At 43.0% G+C, this 14,326-nt stretch overlaps 1 protein-coding gene across 10 annotated transcripts in view; it reads left to right on the top strand.

The window, feature by feature from the left end:
• TJP1 (tight junction protein 1) overlaps positions 1–14,326 on the top strand; it is a 192,386-nt gene that overhangs the window by 99,268 nt on the left and 78,792 nt on the right. The window lies entirely within an intron of this gene.

The following is a 14,326-nucleotide window of genomic DNA, read 5'->3' on the forward strand; positions in this document are numbered from 1 at the left end:
GCTGGTGTTAGACTCTCCTTATTACTGCACGACCTACCACCTGCTGCCTCCTACCTTTATTTCCAGCTGATAACTCCTTTAAAAGACAGAGAAAAATGAGTTAAATAGCATCCTGACAGTTCTCCACTTTCAGATGATGGCCATGGTTACCACACCACTGCAGACTGGGGAGAGAGATGTTGACAGCAGAAGGGAGACCTTGCTCAAGAGGGCGTGAGGGAAGGCGTACAGATGGGGGACAGTCCTGTAACTCCAAGACTCTTAACTCGTTTTGGTGAGGACCTCACTGTGGGTAAGGTGCTAGCAGCTATGGAAAAAGTGATAGAATCCATTCCTCTGAACAAGCATGGGGACTCCTGGTCTAGAACAAAATTTATTTTCGTATTGAGGGCTTCCCAAAATATCTTTGTTTTGCTCTGGGATTATTGCCAAGAATATGTTTTTCTGACATTTTGCAAGTATACCTGCATCCTTAGATAACATTATTTTTATTGCTGCTTAAAGCTATTTACAAAAAGAAAACAGAAAGAAAGAGGTATAAGCTCTAACAATGTAAGTGCAGAAGTTTCCTAGCAAGACAAAAGGAAAATGACAGAGATGGTGAAAGAACTGGATTTGAAATGCAGCACAAATTACTGCCTTGCAACATTCGTTCCAGCATGTGAGTTTGCTACAGCAGAGAAGGGAAATATGATTGAAATGCTAATCTTCAGATCAGGTGAAGAGGAGTTTACAGGCATCGTGTCAAGGTAGGAAGTGATTCAGTAGGTTAAAGGCAGCCAGAGAGTTAGATATTGCCAAAGCAGCACAAATGAGATCCTATCTGGGGATCAGGAGAAACATCAGAGAGAACAGGAATGAAAAAGCAGATTGAGCAGATGAGGAGAGATGTCTAAAATCAAAGTTGCAAAATAAAGGGTGTCAATGAAGCATTATCAAGACAAGTTTCCACTTCTATTTGGAGATATGTAAGAAAATTGTGAATGTAGCAAATAAATGTTTACTGTAAAACAACAACAACAACAAAAAGCATTTTTATAACATATCCATCACAAGACCTTGAAGTGGTTTACAAAGGTTCTCTTATATCTTATTTTTACTTTTTAGGTGATGAAACTAAGTAAATTAAGGGACTTCAGCAGTTACACAGAAAATCAGTAGCACAGCCACACTACAGACTGAGAGCCACTACATGCAGCAGTCTAAATGTGAAGATGCTAGAGGACCCTTTGCCATAAGGTAGCTGGTTGTCTCACAGCTGACATTTCTGTGTGACTAAACCCCAACAATGTTGAAGTACTGTATTATTGTCCCTGCATTACTTGAGTTCAAAGCACCACAAAACTCTTTCCAAGCACTGGAAACCAATGTCAATTTTTTTATCAAGACAGCTTGCTATTCCTCTTTGTATTTTGTCTGCATTTCACAGCATATTATAAGTGGCATGTCAGTAAAAAATAGATTCAGTCTTGCCAGTAACAGAAAGCAAAGAAGGAAGCAGCAGCAGTTGGCTCCCAGCAATTTTCTCTTGGGAACAAGTCTGAACTGAGGCAGCTTTAGGGCTCTTCAATTAAATTAGAGTTTTCCTTCAGTTCTCTACATCATGGGGTTGTTCTTTTAAGGACACCACCATTTTACAGACATTTAAACAGTTCAGAGATACCAGTCCACATGCCACAAAGAGAAAATACCTCTCAGTACCCTATGAAAGAAAGCAGAAACATTCCATGAAACACTTGAGAAAACTGTCTCTGGCTGATAAGGTTTTATTGTTAAGGCACAGAAGTCTTGGGGGACGTGGCCAAGGGCCATGGATATCGTACAAGGAACAAAAGCTGCTTGTTGTGGCCGTCCTCGTTACTGGGATCGTAAGGCAGAGCTGGAATGTTGCTTTGCTTGTCAATCTGAACTGCCCACTCCCCCACAGCTCTCTACGGGCCGAGTCGTAGACATTGTTTACATTTTGGTTTCAGTTGTTGGAGGCTTTTTTCCATGAAGCTTGTCTGTGTCACTATGTTGTTGTAAATGCTCTGCCACTTTACTACTGTAGTGGATTCGGTTTGGTCTGTGAATTAAGTTTACGTAGACGAAACTAGACCTGGATACATTCCAGTCCCCAAAACAACTGTTTCCCACCTTCCGGCCCCTCGTTTTAGCATCACCTTATTGTTGATTCTCCTGTATCTCATAGCCATTATCTCTCTGATAGGTGCAGTAGCTTCTTTGCAAGGCTTAGCAGTGCTTCCTCCGGGTGGCTTGTCAGAACCTGGGAGTGGTGCTGGCTCTCCTGGCTGAACTGGGTGAGAGGATGAACAGACAGTCCAGGAGATTATTCTTTGGCATCATGATTTATTGCCTTCCAGTAGTGCTCAGTCCTACAATCCTTGTGCTAAAATCTCAAACGTATATACTGAGGAGAGCAGCAGTATTATTTTACAAGGCTCCATTGAAGAGTGGCCACAGCAAAAGGAAGGAAAAGTGGTTTAATCACAGGATACCCATGCAGTGTGGACTCACAGATCACGTGTGGGTGGCTTCGCTCGCCCACCAGGAGCTCTGAGTGTGGGCAGGCTTCAGGAAGAAACCAAAAAGTGCACAAGTGTTTGTGCAAACAGAGAGTCCTTTTTTCTTTAACTATCAAAGCAGTTGTCTCCTTGGCTGCCTGGTCATGAGGATGGCAGCACTTCCACTGTTTTGCTCAAAGCTGTAAGCAACCTTCAGTGATGTGGATAGTCCGAAAATATGCCAGACTTATGTAGTGGCCCTTAAGGAAAATTACTCACTGGAGCCATTTATATGAGCTTGTATTTGCAAGGAAAAAAGGAAAAAGAAAGAAAAAAAAAAAAAAAGAAGAAGAAGAAGAAGAAAAAAGATGCTTAGCTCTAGCAGAATAGATCTTAAATCCATAAAACCAAAAATACTTGAAGTGTCTATGCTTGGGTATTGTGTGATGCTTTGAGGAAACGAGGTATTGATAATAGTTTGCTGGAAAATGTAACTGGAGAGAATCTGGAAGTAAAAAATATGTCTTAGTTGTTCAGTTTCTAGGTTCTCCCTTTTGGTTCCTGTCTCCAGCAGTCATTTTACTCAGTTTTGCATGCAAATTCTTTTGTTTTCACGTTAATTAGCTTTTAAAGACAGGAGAAATGCTCAGATAGGTGTGTGCAAGGCTGACCTGTTTTTAGAACTTGTACAGTAGCTCTTGGAGAAAGGAATAAGGAAAAAAACCTCTAAAAGCACACTGTTTGCCAAATGGCAGTAATGCCTCCTGTCAGACGGTGGAAGAGGGAAAAAAGGCAGAATAAAGCTCGCTGTGGTTATCTAAGAAGCTGGAAAAAGTGACCTCCACCAGAGGTGGAAAGTACTTCAGAAAGCTAGCTAGGGAGCTTGAAAATGTGCAGAACCTAAAAGTATATTCTGTTGCAAAAGCAAGCTGATACAGAGGTGAAAAGCCTAGGAAATCCTAATTTTTCCTGGGAAGAAGCAGTAATGTTCGGATCGGGGCATAATGCAGGTCAGAAGGGACAGGAGAGCTCCAGCCTCCTGCTCAGGTCCAGCCAGCCTCATCTTCAAAGCCTCCAAGGACAGGGATTACACGACTGTAATGCTGAAGGAATAACTGAGGGGGTAATACGAAGAAATTAAAAATCAGCCGATGCTTTGCAGTAGAGTGCAGCTTTCAGAAAGGCCCAGGCCGTACCGAACAGGCACAGAGCAGGTGCCGGGGAGCGGGGCGGGGGGCGGCACCGCACCAGGAGCAGCGGGAGTAGGGAGCACACCCTCTGCACTCCCGGGGTGGCAAGGCTTAAAGACACTCCGTCAGGAGAGAAGAAACAAAAGGAAAATGGTAGCAACGGGATGTACAGGTTGCCTGAGCTTTTAAGCATGAGTCCCAGTATTTAGGTTAATTTTGTCTTTTTCAGCTGCAGTTCTACAGCAGTGTTGTGTGTTTGTGTAGCACCAGTTAATTTCTAAAGCACTTTAAAAGCTTCTTAAAGGTATTAATTAGGCCACATAGCCTCCTTTTGATGTTTTACTGATGTTCACAGAAGTGAAGCGATTAACCCTGGGTCGGAGAGCGTGCCTGTGGCAGCTGGCTGGTAAAAGCCGGGCGTTGGGGCTGCTTGGGTCTCAGCAGCCCCCCGAGGAACAGGCCACAATGCTAAAGTCACACACGAGAATTCTCTGTGAAAAAACAGTATTTCCTTCTAAAAGGACCCCAGAAAATGCTTGGAAAATGAATTTTGAGAAGCAGTAAGTCTCATGCAATGCATTTTAGACTTTTTTTTTCCCATCAGATATGTAACACAATAAAGAAGGGCCTAGTAAATGTTCTCCATATTCAGAAACCCATACACTAGGAAAGAGAAGAGAAAAATGAGAAGTTGCGGAGCTGCGGGGATGTGAGGCTGGCTAGTGCACTCCAGAATTTAACATCTGTATCCTGCCGCTGCTAAACACGGGTGTAGTCACGGTTGTTTGCTCTCTCATTGCAAAGTGGAGCTTAATAAACATCCCTGACAATAGAAGCAGGTATGATTTAATCACAGCTGTTACCACAGACAGGACTGTGCCAGTTATGTTTGCATTGCATTTATATTTACAGAAGCAAGTTGGTTCAGAAGAAAATTATCTGTCTGCGAATCTGTGCTTACATCAAAGTGTGTCTATTAAATACTTCTTCCATATAGCAGGGAATGGAAATGGAAAGATTTTATCACAAACTAGATCCAATACTTGTTTAAAATACTGAAATTAATGTTAAAAATAGAAAAATCAGTCAATTATTGGAGCATCTTATGATTAAATGTTTCCACAATCCGTACTGACTTCACTGGAGAGGAGGGGGCAGAGGACGCCTCGCACACCAGCTATCACAGTGCTTTTGAAGGTTACTACAATATTTGTCTGGCCCATTCCGTGCTCTGCTATGCAGTCAGAAACAGACTTCTGTGTTTTCAAGAGCTGTTCAAGCATAATTAGAGGCTCAAAATGAGTTGAAATCTCAGCTGGTGACCCAGCAATTTGTTTTTGTGCTGCAAGTCATTCAAGATTTATATGTGCATAACTTTGTGCTGGAGTAAGGGATATCCTCAGTTCAAGTACTCTGTTGTACCCCTATTTTTAATCAAGATATGATGCAGCCAGTGGCCAGCTGTGTGTTGTCTTCTGCCCCTTAACATGTCCGAATTTTTGTGGCTGCTGTTCTTTGTCCCTCTGAGGCAAAGACTGCCATATAGCCATAACAACATTATATAATGGCGTGTTTGTTTCCTTTGCAATACGTCCCAGCTACAGGGTTGTTGCTAAAAATATGAGAAATACAGAGTGTCGGGCTCTCTGGGAGCCCAGCAAAGGTTTCTGGGGTAGGAGCTGCGCCCGGGGCCGAGGGCAGTGTGGGTGCAGGTGGAGCGAAGCAGGTCCGAGCGGGTGCCTGGGGAAGGTGCCTCCAGAGGCAGCGCGCTGATTCACTGCGTCCTTTAACCAGCTCTTACGGGAGGGTTTTGACAGAGTCCTCTGGCAGAGGTGGAGGCTTCCTTCCTCCCCAGCCAGCTTAGGGATGTGGCTGAGCAGCAGCAGCGTCCCCTCTGCCCGGCAGCTGCCCCTTCGGCTGCTCAGCAGGCGTGCGGTAAGGGGGCACCGCCTGCGGCTGGCTGCACCCACTGAATCCACACCGAAATTGCTCCCAAACAGCTTCACATGCCTGACTTTTAAAGGCATCTCTGTTTCCATATATTCAAAGAGCCTTTTAATGGTGGAGTGCATATGTTGGCTGAATTAATTTCAGCCTCAAATACAAGAAACATCTCTTGAAAAATGGGGAAGAGGCTGATGCTGTGGAATACTGCTTTTCATTCTGTCTAAATAATAATATGCATCGTGGTAAAGCAGGCTGTTCCCAGGTGCTCCTTACTTTGAGACAGCTCCTTTCCACCACACCAGACTGTCCTGGTAGACCACTGACCTTCTTCACTATTGACATGACTGGTTTTGGACAGAGAGCTGGAGGAGGGTGATGCAAACTCCTCAGCCAACTTAGCTTGAGAGGTCACTGCAGTTAGGTTTGCAGCGACGTGGGGGCATGATTTAGGTATCTTTAGTTACAAATTCAATCCAGTCTGATCACTTAGAAACAAAATACAAATTTTTAAATGAATTATGATACATAATGAATTTTTTGTTTGGAATTTTAATTCAAATAACAACATTCACGTGCTCAGCATCCAACCTGAGTCACAATATTAAATCACACTGATAAGATCTCATTGCCTGTGTTGGAGCCTTGTCGAGTGCTAACACAGTGACATGTTCTGAAGCTGCATTCATCTTACTGCTCTTCTGCCTCCCTAGCAGGTTATGCAAGATGGGGCTTGCGCTGCTGGAGGGAGGCAACACCGGTCACACCCTTGTCTCTGGGCCTTTCGTGACCATGCATGGGTAAAGCTGACCCTGCATATGTATGAACAAAGATTTTGCACAGCTCAGAATTTTCGGTTGTTTTTAATATACTGAGGGCAAGAACTGCTGCATTATCCCATGCCTTTGCAAATATAATGAGCATCATATGTGATTAGTAATCCTTGTAGAACATGTTTACGTAGGTAGAGATCATTTCACTGATCTTCCCAAATGATGTAAACATTCAGTGATTGCCCCTCTAGATAATTTCTGTGCCAAGACCAAGGAGTGGGGGAACAGCAGATGATGCAGATGCAGCTCAGGCCAGGGCACAGGGAGGGGAGGCTTCACGTGAGCTATGGCAACTTTTCTACTCTCTGGCCTTCACAGGGAACACGGTTTCCTCCTCCGCTCTGCCATGAAAATCACTGCCAACCTCAGTTGCTGCCTCCAGACTACAGAGCTTTTAAAGAGAAATGACTAATTATCTTCATAATCAATTTGTCAGCACCATTAAGGCCTGTGAGGGCACTGGCACAGTTACAGAATTGGAAAGAGGAATATGAATACTGGAAGACAAGTGTATTAAAAACCAGGGTGCTTTCTTCTAGTAAAATGTTCTGAGATGTTTTCTCTGGTTACTTAGGGGCTAGGTTTGCTCTGTTTTTGCATGCTCTTGGCATATATTGTTAAAAAATCAAAGAGATGCCCAGTTGTCCAAATAGAGTATAGCTATCCTGATATGAAACCTTAGAAGTATTTGTCCAGTAGTCCATGTCTGACTGGGAATCCAATGTTCTGAGCATTGCCAGCATGGCACATCGTTGGGAAATAGTCGTAGGGCTTGCTCCAACCTCCAGGTGTGTAAATGGGCCTTCGGGAGGAAAAAGGGCTGCCCCTTCTAACGAGAAGCTTTTGAAAAGCTTGGGAAAAAAGTCCAAATGAAGTGTCTGTGTAAGAATGTTGTCAAAACACTTGTTACGTTTCTCATAAGAAGCCATATAAATCACATCAGTGTCGAGCACCTTGCTGCCGGTTACAGTTAGTCATCTTAAAGCAAAGACGTACCAGAGTTATGTGACTCACAAAGACTGACGCTGAGCAAAACTGTCTTCTCTCCATTTTGAAAAAGCTTTCAGAAGGACTTGCTAGCTAAGGAGTGAGATTTATAGGCAGAAGCTGTATCGTTATAACACCAAACAGGCAAGCTTTCAGGCCATGTGAAAGGCAAAGGCTTCGAGGGACCAAAACCAGCCACAGACTGGACTTTACAGGGAAGCTTTTTTTATTGCTTGTCCTTGCTTTCCCTGCTCTGAGAACAAGAAGCATTTCGTTCCCTAGGCTCTTGCTTTAGCACCTTTCACAAGGATTAAAATCTCACACGTTTAAAAAAAGATATGGCAGTTACAGGTTTTCAGCTTGCGCACTGGATGGAACTGACAGATGTGTAAAGAAAAGGTTTAGCTAATGAAATGGATATAATGGGCCCTTGTCGGTGAGGCGGTGCTACCTAATAACCTAGAAATGTTAGACATGAGAAATGCTCAGCCAGATGTGGTAAATAGTGTCTGCCCTTGCCCAGTGCAAGCACAGGGAGTTTGAACAGTTAGCTGTGCAGTGTAAATATTTTTGCGTTGAGTCTTTCCGGGCTCTCTGTATGCGTTTAGCTAGATTAAAGCATTGCTCTGATTAGAGCCTCTTGGCATCACCGTGACGGAGGTTGTGGCATCTGGTCTTACACAACAAATAAGGTTTCTCTGGTAATGCAACAGAACCAGGAAAAATTCTGGCTGCTTATTTCTTAGATTTAGAGTCGGAGTTTGAGATACACCCTTAGTTACATATGTTTGTCTACTGAAATGCGAATATTTTCTGATGAGCGAGCACACAGCCAGCTTAGCCAGCTGAGATCAGAGCTGAGCCCCTACCTGGAGACAGGTGCCACCTCTGAGATTCTCTGAAGAGTTCCTGGTCTGGCAAACGTAAATCAGTTTACAGATCTGTATGCAGTGTGAATGCCTGGAGAGCTGGAAAACCCAGCCAAAAAAGTCCCCATTCCTGCCTCTGGGCTACAAGAATAATTTTTAGCCAGTATCGTTTTTGTTACTCCCCTACACAGTTAGCTTGATGCAGCTATCAAGGAGGTGAACATAGGTGCAAGAGCAGAAATGGGCGGTTAAGTAACATTAGAAAAATGTGCGGCCTCTGTCACACCAGTGTGTGTTGCCTGAGGATTTCACGTGCTGTGACATACCAAAGCCCAAAAGTCAACCTGTGACGTTTTTCTTTCCTGACAACAGCAGGTCAGGAAATAATGCAATATCCTCCCATACTAAACACTTTCTACTCTATTATTCTCTTTTGTACATTGCCATCTTGAAGCTATTACATAAAATGAAAACATTTTAACTCTTTTAAAAACTTGTTGTGAGTTTTATTTGCATAATTTAAAAGATTAATATTAACCACAGTCTAACAGTTACAGATGAAACGCTCCACCAGGGTGTACTGCAAAACCGCATGTCCCTGTGAGCTGGCTTTTGCTATTGATTACAAGCACAGCTAAAAGCAGAATATGCAATATCACAGATAAGCAGATGTCTCCCAAGTTGCTGCACGCTGGAAGTGACTGAAGAGCACTTGTAACTCGTAAGATGAGAAGTGTGTGATGCTCAACAAATTTGTCTTAAATGAGACTGTTTCTGGTGGAGGGTGAATTATTGAAACAGAGTCAGAATTCGTAAAACCGTGTTCTACCATAGTCTAATATTTGACAAGTTAATTGATCAGGTTTAATATATTTTTGAATGATAATGGCTTTGAGTGGGAGCCCCAGCAAAACCATCGCAGACACTTGTGACAGCACTGTGCAGTACAGTCGTCCAGAAATACGCTGTTACGAGAGCTGCCCGGGGTACTAGTAGGATTACCTGAGTTTCTTTCACTAACACAAACAGCAGTCTTTTTAAAGTGTTCTTTTAACTGGTTTTAACATCGGGAAGTAGAAACAAAAACAAACAGCAAGGTGGAATGGGTACATAGCTCTGTGGGCGTGACCATCTGAAGCTTAATCACCTTACTTACCTCCTCTAAACCTTACCAAAGTCACTCCTATAAAGCAGGTGCTACTAGGACAGAGCTACCAACTGAGGTAAAGATTACGCTGGAATTACTGGTGTAATCTGGTGTTCCTGCTTTTAAGAATACCGTTAGTGCCTTGACTTGATGGAGTTGTGCACGTGATTTTTAGCATAGATGGAGCCTTGTGCCAGCTGTAACAAGAAAAGTTAGAGGATAGCAAGAGACAAGGGAGTCGAAAGCTGAGCAGCAATAACAGGTGATTATAGCTTTGAAAGTTCTGCAATTTAAGTTTCTACATTTCTGCAGTTACACAATAAAGTATTTACATGAAGAGCTAAGAAGCAATCGAGATCGAGTTTTTTGGTATTTGTAAAATTACTTGGCAGTATAAAAAATTTCAGTGATCAGTTTTCATGTTGAATATAGCAGTTTTCAGCCCATGGTTTCCTGTTCTGCATGCATGCCCTCTCATTAACCAAAATGAGTCACGATGCTTTCCTGCGGTACTCACTGCAACCGAGATATTTGCGTTCAAGAAACTGGAGAAGTGAACTCAGGTTTCAGAACTCTCTGGGTTGGAAAGCCACACCTTTGTAAAACCCACACAGTCCCGATAGGTGGGGATTTCTCGGTGGGTTTCCAAGATCAGCCTTGTCACCTTGTGTGCAAGGGTTCCTGGAAAATTCTGGGGTAGAGAGGAGCTTGCCAGCAAGTTCATTAAATCAGTCAAATTTATTGAGCTATCCCTGGCCTGCCTTTCCAAAATGCGTAGTTTGTAAGTGACAAAGGTCTTCGTTTTGATGTGTGTTACTTCTGTGCTTTTACTCATCAAAGACACCCGTGCAGTTCATCTTTGGTACATGTTGCTCTCTGTCTGAGTCACATTATCATGCTCTCTGAAAGCAAAATATGAAAAATAAAAATTCTGGATCAATGGAGCATGGATGGCATTGTCCCTGGTGTAATTGTTTATCTGAAGGAAACCACAGCAGTAGCAAATTTATGACTGCTTGAGTTTTGCAGCTGTCTTTGATTATTTTTACTGTCCCCTCTCAACTAAATAAAGCTGGAGAAAGCAGAGCAGTACAGATTAAGTATATCTGACACTTTGACATCCAGTGGCTACTTATAGTGAAGCATTTCATAAAATCAGCCTTGGTCAGCTGCCGTGTATTTAAAATACCCAGTCCCATTCACAAAGTGTCTGTCAGAGATGGGACATAGAATAGTTTTACATAACATTTCTGTAATACATTAGCTCTGCTGTCATGAACCGAGATTAAAACTCACTGATAACACTTTTTTATGTTCCCAGATTTTGTCACTATACGTAATAATATGGATGACAGAGATTCTTTAAGACCTGGCCAAAACCAAGGAGACAGAAAATCTTTTTATAAGGACATCCTAAAATAACAACCAAAGAGTGTTGCCTAAGTTCTCTTCAGCTCTACAGTAATAAATTCTTTTAATGTTTTAAGGCTGAAACTAATCTTGCTTTGCCCCTACAACCTACTTTTGATTCCATTTGTACGCTTGCCATTTGCATAAAAACTAAAATGATGGTCTCACTGGTCAGAAAAACCTTGCCATGTGTTAAACCTCATAGCCTTTTAAGGTGATAAATAAGAAATGGCAATGAGTTTAGAACATCAGGAGTTTGACTGGCTGACTGGCAAGGCAGGTTGGGTTTATTCCCATTCAGGGCTTATTCAGCCTTTGGTGTGTACTTGGGGTGAATACTTTCATCCATTAATGAGAGAGCAATTATAGATGGTTGGGATTTTGTCCTTGTCTAACAGTTCTACTATGTGAGAGGCAATGAGGTGTTGGAAGACTCTACTCACTGTAATACTGGGCAGTTATCTGCAGTGTTTTTAGAAGAGGGATCTGCAGTGGTGCGCAGCCTTTTAATGAGGAAGAAGATGTAGGAAGCAAGCTTTAACTGCATGGAAGTGGGAGGAAGATAAGAGCCGTTACTAGGCATCATTACTGCATTATTTTTCCCTAGGTACTTGATTCGGAAAGACACTAAAAAGTGTAATTTTAAGCACATGAATTTCCTGGTGGTTTCTTGAAAACACTTTCTTATTTCTTGAGTTGGAAAAAAGGTACTTTCTTCTTCTGTAGTTTGCACCGTAAATTCTGATTTTCTCTGCCCCTTTTATCTTCATTCCTGAAATGTTGAAATCAAGTGGCAATTACATACAGAGAACATACAGTATCAACTGCTTGGCATCATTGACACCACATAAGCATATATATAGCTAATTTCCCCAGGACTACCTCAGATGGCAGCAGAAACATCTTTGAAAGATCTTCTATGAATTGTTCTCTTCCTGAGCCACACGCACCACAAAAACCACAGGAAGTTGTCTCGGTGGTGGCTGTGGTTCTGCAGTTTCCTTCTTCCCCATCTTCAAGTGATGAAAACATTTCTTAAAAAGTTAAATCAACATAAAGTAGAGAATAGACTTCCTGTTCTTGCAGTGTAACAGACACACATGCCGCAGAACAGAAATAAGGATTCACACATCTGATTGTCCTTCTGTGGCCTTTGAACCAATTTAGGTTTGGGGCTTGAAGAACACCGATTAAATAGTGATTTTATTTTTAGGTTTCTTACCAAGAAAATATGACTGTACTTCTTTTAGATATCTCAGTGGCAGTTATTTGAAAGATACATTTGAAGATAGCTTCTTCAGCTGTTGAGTTTTCAGACAGTTTTCTCTCTGAAGACACGGATGTCTGTTAGGTCCTGTTTTCAGGACCTAAAAGGGCAGTCACAGGAATATGATTTAAAGTTCTGATCCTCCGTCTGTCTTCTCTAACAGATGGGACTTGGTGTACATCCGTATCTGACAGAATGTACTCTCTGTATATTGTGCATGGATATTCATAAACATTGATGTGTGTGTATATATGTATGTATCGCTGGGAATTGACACAAACGTATATATGGATAGGTATTTGCTGTTCTTAGTTTTTTTTCAGGGAATTCACGAATATGTTTGAACCCCAACATTCTTCAAAATACATAAATTTCTCATTTCAGAGGTGAATTTTGTAATACTTTATTAAGAACTTTTAAAGGAAGGTAAATAGGAGAATCATTCAAGGTTTATTTTATTTTATTTCATATATTTAGGCTATTTGACTGACATTTGACCAAGGTGTGATTTGGCATTTTCAGTATTGTGATGGTAGCTTTGCCTGTGAGTAATTAATAAAAATATGAAAAAGTTCTCCAGAAGACGGATTTGAAATGGCAGCAGTGTGTTCCTGAACAAGAAAAAAAAATTCATTGAAACAGTTTGTATCTCTTCAGCCACCACCAAGGCTAAGAGAGAAAGACAGTGCTTCTAGCTCCTGGGGCTGCTACCAGCAGTGGGGGCAGAGTCCCACACAACTATTCAAAGGGAGGAGAAGGCAGGAGGGGAGAGAGGGAGGGTAGGAAATGAAGGAAGAAAGAAATAGAAAGCGGAGACTGAGAGAAAAGAAGGAAGGAAGGAAAGAAATTCCATGAGTCTCTGTGGGCCAGAGGAGTTGTGTCCTCGCCCAGGCTGGCAAGAGGTCATCTGTGATCACCTTGAATCTACTGCAAGGTGTTCTGAACCCCTAGCTAGCAGCCCTTCCTTGTCAAATAGTCTGCGTCCTTGTCAAATCCAGTGTGTGGATCTGTGGCCTTTTGTCAACCAACGTTCCGTAAGATGATACAAAAACTGCACCTCCCTTTTTGGTGGAGCTTTCCTTGCTTTGTATTTTTTCCTTCATCTTTTTCTGTCTCCCCAGTCTTTCTCCCAGAACTCACAGAAGTATTTTCTTTCCTGTGGCCCCTCTCATTTTGGCATCCATCTCCACCTCCCTGTGTTTGCACTCGCTGTGGTCCTCTTTCGTTCCCTGGCCTCACACCTCCTTGGTTTCAAGGTCTTTGATCTGCGCTTTCCTCCTGCCAGGCATTGCTCCCGTCCATGTTCAAGGCATGGCAGATGGAAGGGAGGGATTAGGAGCCTGCTAATTCTCAGGTCACTCTCCCCTCATTCCCTCGCTGAGTTTCTTTTCGTGTCTCGACACCTTGAAATCTTCCCCCTCCTTCCTGTTGTGATCTCAGCCTTTTCCTTCCTGCCTCCTCTGACAATTACGCATATGATGTGGTAATAAAAACTGTCACATTCCTCCTTCAGTGTATGTAGATAGATTTTAAAAAAATCTGAGGCTTAGTTACTTCTAGCAATGACCAAATAATAAAAATAATAATAATAAGGCAATGGAGTTTTTGTGGCAGGGTCAGCAGAGGAGCTTTGGCAGAAGGCAGTGCTACAGCAGAGAATTCCTGTGGGGACTGGTGCATCCGGAGCGATGCCTGACCGCTGGGCTCTGGGGGAGAGGGCAGGGTGCTGGGGCACCGCAGGAGCATTCGGGTGCCAGAGGGTTGGGATGGTGCTGACAAACTGGTGTGCACTGGGGCACTGAGGCTATGCTGGCGTGTGCTCGGGAGAGGGCTGGCACGGCCCCGGCTCCCAGGGAGAAGGAAGGCCACGGTGGCCTTTGCTGCTCACTGCGGCGTCCTCCTTGCTGCAGCTGGGGAGGTGGCCTTCCCCCTTGGTTTCAGGCTGCTGCCTTGGGAATTTGCTTCAGCTATTTCCTGGAATATGAATTTGTTTATTTTCAAAGGAGAACAAACATAAAACTCATACAGAAGCCTTGGGTAGGGCGTTCTGTTGCAAAGCAGTGATTCAGATCACAACATTGTTGCCTCTTTAGGAACTCTCCTGCATCCGAAGGCCGTGTGGAGGGAGCACCACAGCAGCCCACCACAGCAGCCCACCACAGCAGCCCACCACAG

Source organism: Oxyura jamaicensis, chromosome 10 (assembly GCF_011077185.1).
Source record: "Oxyura jamaicensis isolate SHBP4307 breed ruddy duck chromosome 10, BPBGC_Ojam_1.0, whole genome shotgun sequence".
NCBI classification, from domain to species: Eukaryota; Metazoa; Chordata; class Aves; order Anseriformes; family Anatidae; genus Oxyura; species Oxyura jamaicensis.